General features: G+C 31.5%; 1 protein-coding gene across 2 annotated transcripts in view; it reads left to right on the top strand.

Moving 5' to 3' along the window:
* The window catches only part of LOC106878885 (protein XRP2), a 57,908-nt gene extending 52,714 nt beyond the window's left edge, over positions 1-5,194 (top strand). For both annotated transcript variants that reach the window (XM_089341360.1, XM_089341361.1), the window contains exon 9: positions 1-5,194. This exon is cut by the window's left edge and continues 6,939 nt beyond it. The gene's annotated coding sequence lies outside the window, so the exon portion shown is untranslated.
* The last annotated feature ends 647 nt before the right edge of the window (positions 5,195-5,841 follow it).

The raw sequence follows: 5,841 nt of genomic DNA, 5'->3' as shown, positions 1-5,841 counted from the left end.
TGTTGTTGTACTTTAGCCCTGCCCACTCACCCCCAGCCCCTTGGTAGACCTAACATGTACTCCAGCCACATCATCCTGTTTCTTTTTTTTTCCTCTTTCTGATAAAACATTTCTACTCCTACATTATCTAATGTACTCTTCCCTTTTTTAAGACAGGGTGGGGTAATTTGGTTGCTATTTCTAACTGGCCAAATGACCACATAAGGGCTCTGCTGTTGATTTTTGAAACTGATAATTAAATATGTCACCTCAATCATCTTCATTTAAGGTTTGCATGGAATTAGCATTTCCTCAGTGCATCCCCCCTCCCCTCTAATGACCTCAATAAAGAGTGATTTATTATTATTATTATTATTATTATTATTATTATTATTATTATTATTATTAAGGCAGTGAGCTGGCAGAAACGTTAGCACGCTGGGTGAAATGCTTAGCGGTATTTCGTCTGCTGTTACGTTCTGGGTTCAAATTCTGCTGATGTCGACTTTGCCTTTCATCCTTTCGGGGTCAATAAATTAAGTACCAGTTGTGTACTGGGGTCGATCTAATCGACTGGCTCCCTCCCACAAAATTTCAGACCTTGTGCCTAAAGTAGAAAGGATTATTATTATTATTATTATTATTATTATTATTATTATTATTATTATTATTAAGGCGGTGAGCTGACAGAATCGTTAAAACACCGGGCAAAATGCTAAGCAGCATTTCACCCATCTTCATGTTCTGAGTTCAAATTCCGCCAAGGTCGACTTTGCCTTTCATCCTTTCGGGGGTTGATAAGATAAGTACCAGTCGAGTACTAGGGTCAATGTAATTGACTTACTCTCACCCCAACCCTGAAATTGCTGGCCTTGTGCCAAAATCTGAAATCATTATTATTATCATTGTCATTATTATTATTATTATTATTATTATTATTATTATTATTATTTAAGCGGTGAGCTGGCAGAATTGCTTTGTGGCATTTTGTCTGTCTTTACAATCTGCCAGGGTCCACCAATTTGCCTTTCATCCTTTCAGGGTTAATAAAAATAAGTACCACTTGAATACAGGGGTCAATGTAATTGACTTAATCCCTCCTCTGAAATTTCTGGTCTTGTGCCTTGGTGGAATTTGAACTCAAAACATATAGGGTTGGAAGAAATGCCACTAATTACTTTGTCCAGTACAGTAACATTTTTGTCAGCTCTTCACCCAAATAACAATACTACTAAAAATAATGCTTTCTACTATAGGCACAAAGCCTGAAATGTGGAGGGAGGGTACTGGTTGATTACATCGACCCCAGTACTCAACTGGTACTTATTTTATGGACCCCTGAAAGGATGAATGCCAAAGGGAACCTCATTGGAGTGTAAAGATGGACAAAATGTTGGTAGATATTTTGTCTGGTATACTAATAATTTTGCCAGCATGCCACCTTAATAATAATAATAATAATAATAATAATAATAATAATAATAATAATAATGCTTTCTACTGGAAGTACAAGGCCTGAAATTTGGGGGAAGAGATTAAGTCGATTACATTGACCCCAGTGTGTAACTGGTACTAATTTTATCCACTCCAAAAGGATGAAAGGCAAAGTCGACCTCAGCGGAATTTGAATTCAGAACGTAGTGGCAGATGAAATACTGCAAAGCATGGCGTGCTAACGATTCTACCAGCTTGCCACCTTAGATAATAATAATAATAATAATAATAATAATAATAATAATAATAATAATAATAATAATAATAATAATAATAATGATGATGATATATTAATAATAATGATAATGTCCTATAATTTTCTGAGTTCAATTATTGCTGGGGGTTGGCTTTTGTCCTTTTTCCTTCCAGAATTGGTAAAAAAAAAAGGGGGGGGGGGTAATAGTGGAGGGTTGGGGGGATGGGGGGGGGGTCGACTAAATCAGCTGAACTCCTTAAAACAAATCATGTGGCCTTGTGCCTATGTCGGAAACCCTTGTTGTTATTATTATTATTGTTATTATTATTATTATTATTATTTGCATTTGGGAACTTTTTTTTTTCCTGTCTTGCCATCCATGTTCTGTCTCTTTTCAACAACATTATTTCAATGATCCCTGGACTTTTTTTTTCCACCCGACAACAATTTATAATGGGTTAAAAAAAATGTAAAAAAACACCAGGAATTGAAATTAAAGGCCCCGCAATTTAAAAAAATTTTTTTTTATATATATATAAATATATATTATAGCTTTCAGGTTTGCACTAAATTAAAGTGAAAAAAAAAGTAAAGACCCAAATATTAAAATAAAATAAAAAACAAAAACCTCACTAAAAAGAATAAAGAAAAATCCAAATTCCAGAACTCCCCACCCCACCATCTCCACCAAGACAGATATCCATTCCTTTACTTTTAATATAACTGCTGCAATGACCTTTTGACCTTTTGACTCCATTAAATAGATTTGTTTCATCTTACTGACATAGAAGGGAGATTTCTGATTAAGAAAAGTTTTTTTTTTTTTCGAGTTTCTCTCTTTCTCTCACAGAAATTCCTTTCTTTTTGCCTGCTGTCTTTTTTTTTTTTTTTAATTTGCAATTTTAATTATCTAAAGAAATAATTATTAAAATTATATTTTTGCTGCTGTTTTATTGAAAATGAGTGAAAAGAAAAAGAAAAAAATATCTTGTAAGATTGAAATAAACTATAAAATGAATAAATACTGTTTGTCCCTTCTCCCCATCACACACATATCCATTTATGTACATACATGCATATATTATATGTGTATATATATATACATATATATATATAAATCATGTTGCACTTGGTCATGTGATCACCTTGGTTCTACTCCACTGCTTTTTGTGTTTAACATCTTTGTCTTAATGTCCATACAGAGGTGATATCATTTACATATGACCCTTAAGCCTTTACATATGACCCTTAAATTGTTAGATGTAACCCTTATATTGTTAAACATGACCCTTAAATCTTTACTTATGACCTTTGGAACATTAGATATAACCCCTAAATCTGACTCTTAAATTGTGAGATGTAATCCTTAAATTGTTAAATATGACCCTTAAATTTTTACATATGACCCTTAAATTGTTAGGCATGACCCTTAAATCATTAGGTATGATACTTAAACCTTTAGGTATGATACTTAAATCTTTAAACATGACCCTTAAATTGTTAAATATAACCCTTAAAGTTTTACATTAATTGTTACATATGATTATTAAATTGTTATATATGGCCCTTAAATTGTTAAATCTGACCCTTAAATTGTTAGATGTAATCCTTAAATTGTTAGGCATGACCCTTAAATCATTAGGTATGAAATCTTTAAACATGACTCTTAAATCTTTACATATGACCCTTAAATTGTTAAATATAACCCTTAAATTTTTACATTAATTGTTACATATGATCATTAAATTGTTATATATGGCCCTTAAATTGTTAAATATGACCCCTTAAATCTTTGAATATGTCTGAAATTATTCCCTCTTGTTGCAGGTGTTGCTTTATAAAACAGAGCATCATCCCTTATTATACATCTCAGAAATCCTTATTGTAAAAAAGCCTGCCTAACTGCCTGGATGCCATTTGTAATGTTGTCTCCCTTAAAAGAGGGTGACTTTGTGTCAAAACTAAACTTCTTTATGTAAAAACAAACAACTTCATGTATTAAAAAAAAATGGCTACTTCATGTATTAAAAAAAAAATGGCTATTTTATGTGGAAAAAAAAAAATAATAATACTTTCTGTAAAGAAACAATTTACATTTTGTACAAAAAAAAAAAATTACAAAAACAGTCCAGTTTGTGTCAGGAAAAATGCTTATATCATGTTTTAAGCAGGTTATTCTGTAAGCAACACCAATATTTGTTCAGTAGTTTCCATTATGTGAAGCAGCTTATATAATTATGACAGACAGACCAGACTATGTTGAGGCAGGCTACCATTTTGCAAAACAGTCTCTGTGATGATGTGAAGTGAGCCATTTTATTTTTTAAAGCAGACTGCCATCGTTCATAGCAGTGTCCATTATATATGTAAAAGCAGCCATTGTTGATGTTGATGTTGTTATTGTTGTTACTACTACTACTACTACTACTATTATTATTATTATTATTGTTGTTATTTAAGCCGGCGAGCTGGCAGAATTGTTAGCACTCTGGGCAAAATGCTTAGCAGCATTTCATCCATCTTTACGTTCTGAGTTCAAATTCTGCCAAGGTCAACTTTGCCTTTCACCCTTTCAAGGGCGATGAAATAAGTACCAGTTAAACACTGGGGGTCGATGTAGTCAACTAGTCCCCTTCCCCCTAAATTTCAGGCTTTGTGTTCCTTTAGTAGAAAGGATTTGTACTAACAATTTAGATTGCTTCAACTAGTATTTCCAATGTTAGTAAATTACTTCTAAATTATTTATACATTGTATTAACAATTTAGATTGCATTAATTATTATTATTATTAAAAAAAAGAAGAGCACGACTGTTATTGGTAATAAATAGAGGACTCTGTTTATTAAAATGAAAATGAAACAAATCATTTTAATAAACAAAATCAATCTCTATTCATTACTAATAACAGTCGCTTTCTTCTTGTTTTTTTACCTTCATGAAGAGTAACTTCAATCTTGAAATATTATTATTATTATTGTTATTATTATTCATGCTTTCGTATAAATTCCTGTTAATTTCTTAATAATTTCTTAACCCTTTAACTGCAAAATTAAATTTCGTAATTATTCCAGTAATGATTTTAAATATCTACTACAGAATAGAATCAGTATTTTCTCTAAGTCCCATTGCCTCAATAAACCTGACATATGTGAACAGAAAACAGTTCCAAACATGACATTCCCCAACAAAAGATGATACACTGGTAAAGAGAACTGTTTTCTGCAGTTAAGGCTAATGAAATTTTCATTGTTTATATCTGATTTCTGCAGTAAAAGGGTTAATGTTTTATTTTTATGAATTTATTTATTTATTGATACAATGAAATATTTTCTAAATTTTTCACTCAGTTTAATAATTATGAAGTTACTGAGTATTTTTTTTCTTTCTTCTTTGCTTTTTTTTTAAATATATTTTTTGAAGGAGTAAATCAGAAATTCCCTGTTTGTCAATTAAGCATTTGAAAAAAAAACATTAAAAAAAAAAACTATATGAAAAATTCAAAATAAAATTCTAAAAAAGAAAAAACACCTCCAAGAATTTATAAACTAACTCTGGTGTAATTATCTCCCAGCTGACTTATAACTTTTTTTTTTAATTATTCCAAGTTGCTAGCTTATTTTAGCTCACCTAGGTCTCGGTGACTTTGAGAAAGGCATGACTGTTACATATTCTTGTTATGCTCCACCTGCCTCCATCTTACCAAAGCCAAATGGATCAACAAAATTATGAAATGCCAAACCAGATAGGCACAATTGTGGTGGAAAGGATACACACACACACACACATATACATATATACAAACATTGATATATCCTCTCTCTATATATATGTATATATAAACATATATACTCACATATTACATGTATATATACTTTAGTTTTCTTCCATGTTTGCTTAGAAAAATTCTAGAACATTTTTTTCTTGCTAAGTTTTTTTTTTTGCCTGGAAGTTGTCAAAGTCTGCAAGTTAAACATTTGTGATTTAACCAGAGCTCATCCTTCAACCTGCTGACAAGACACTAGATTTAACTCACACTATATACCCAGAGTTCAGTCTGATTTGCAACCTGCTGATCACAGAATTAAAGCCATGATTTACAAGAGCTCCACCTGAAACCTGCTGACAGCAGATTTTAATGCCACACAAAGAATTTTTTTTCCTTTTTTTCCTTC

This window comes from Octopus bimaculoides, chromosome 24, assembly GCF_046866305.1.
Source record: "Octopus bimaculoides isolate indiv1 chromosome 24, ASM4686630v1, whole genome shotgun sequence".
NCBI lineage: Eukaryota > Metazoa > Mollusca > Cephalopoda > Octopoda > Octopodidae > Octopus > Octopus bimaculoides.
This window is presented reverse-complemented; position numbering and strand designations above follow the sequence as displayed.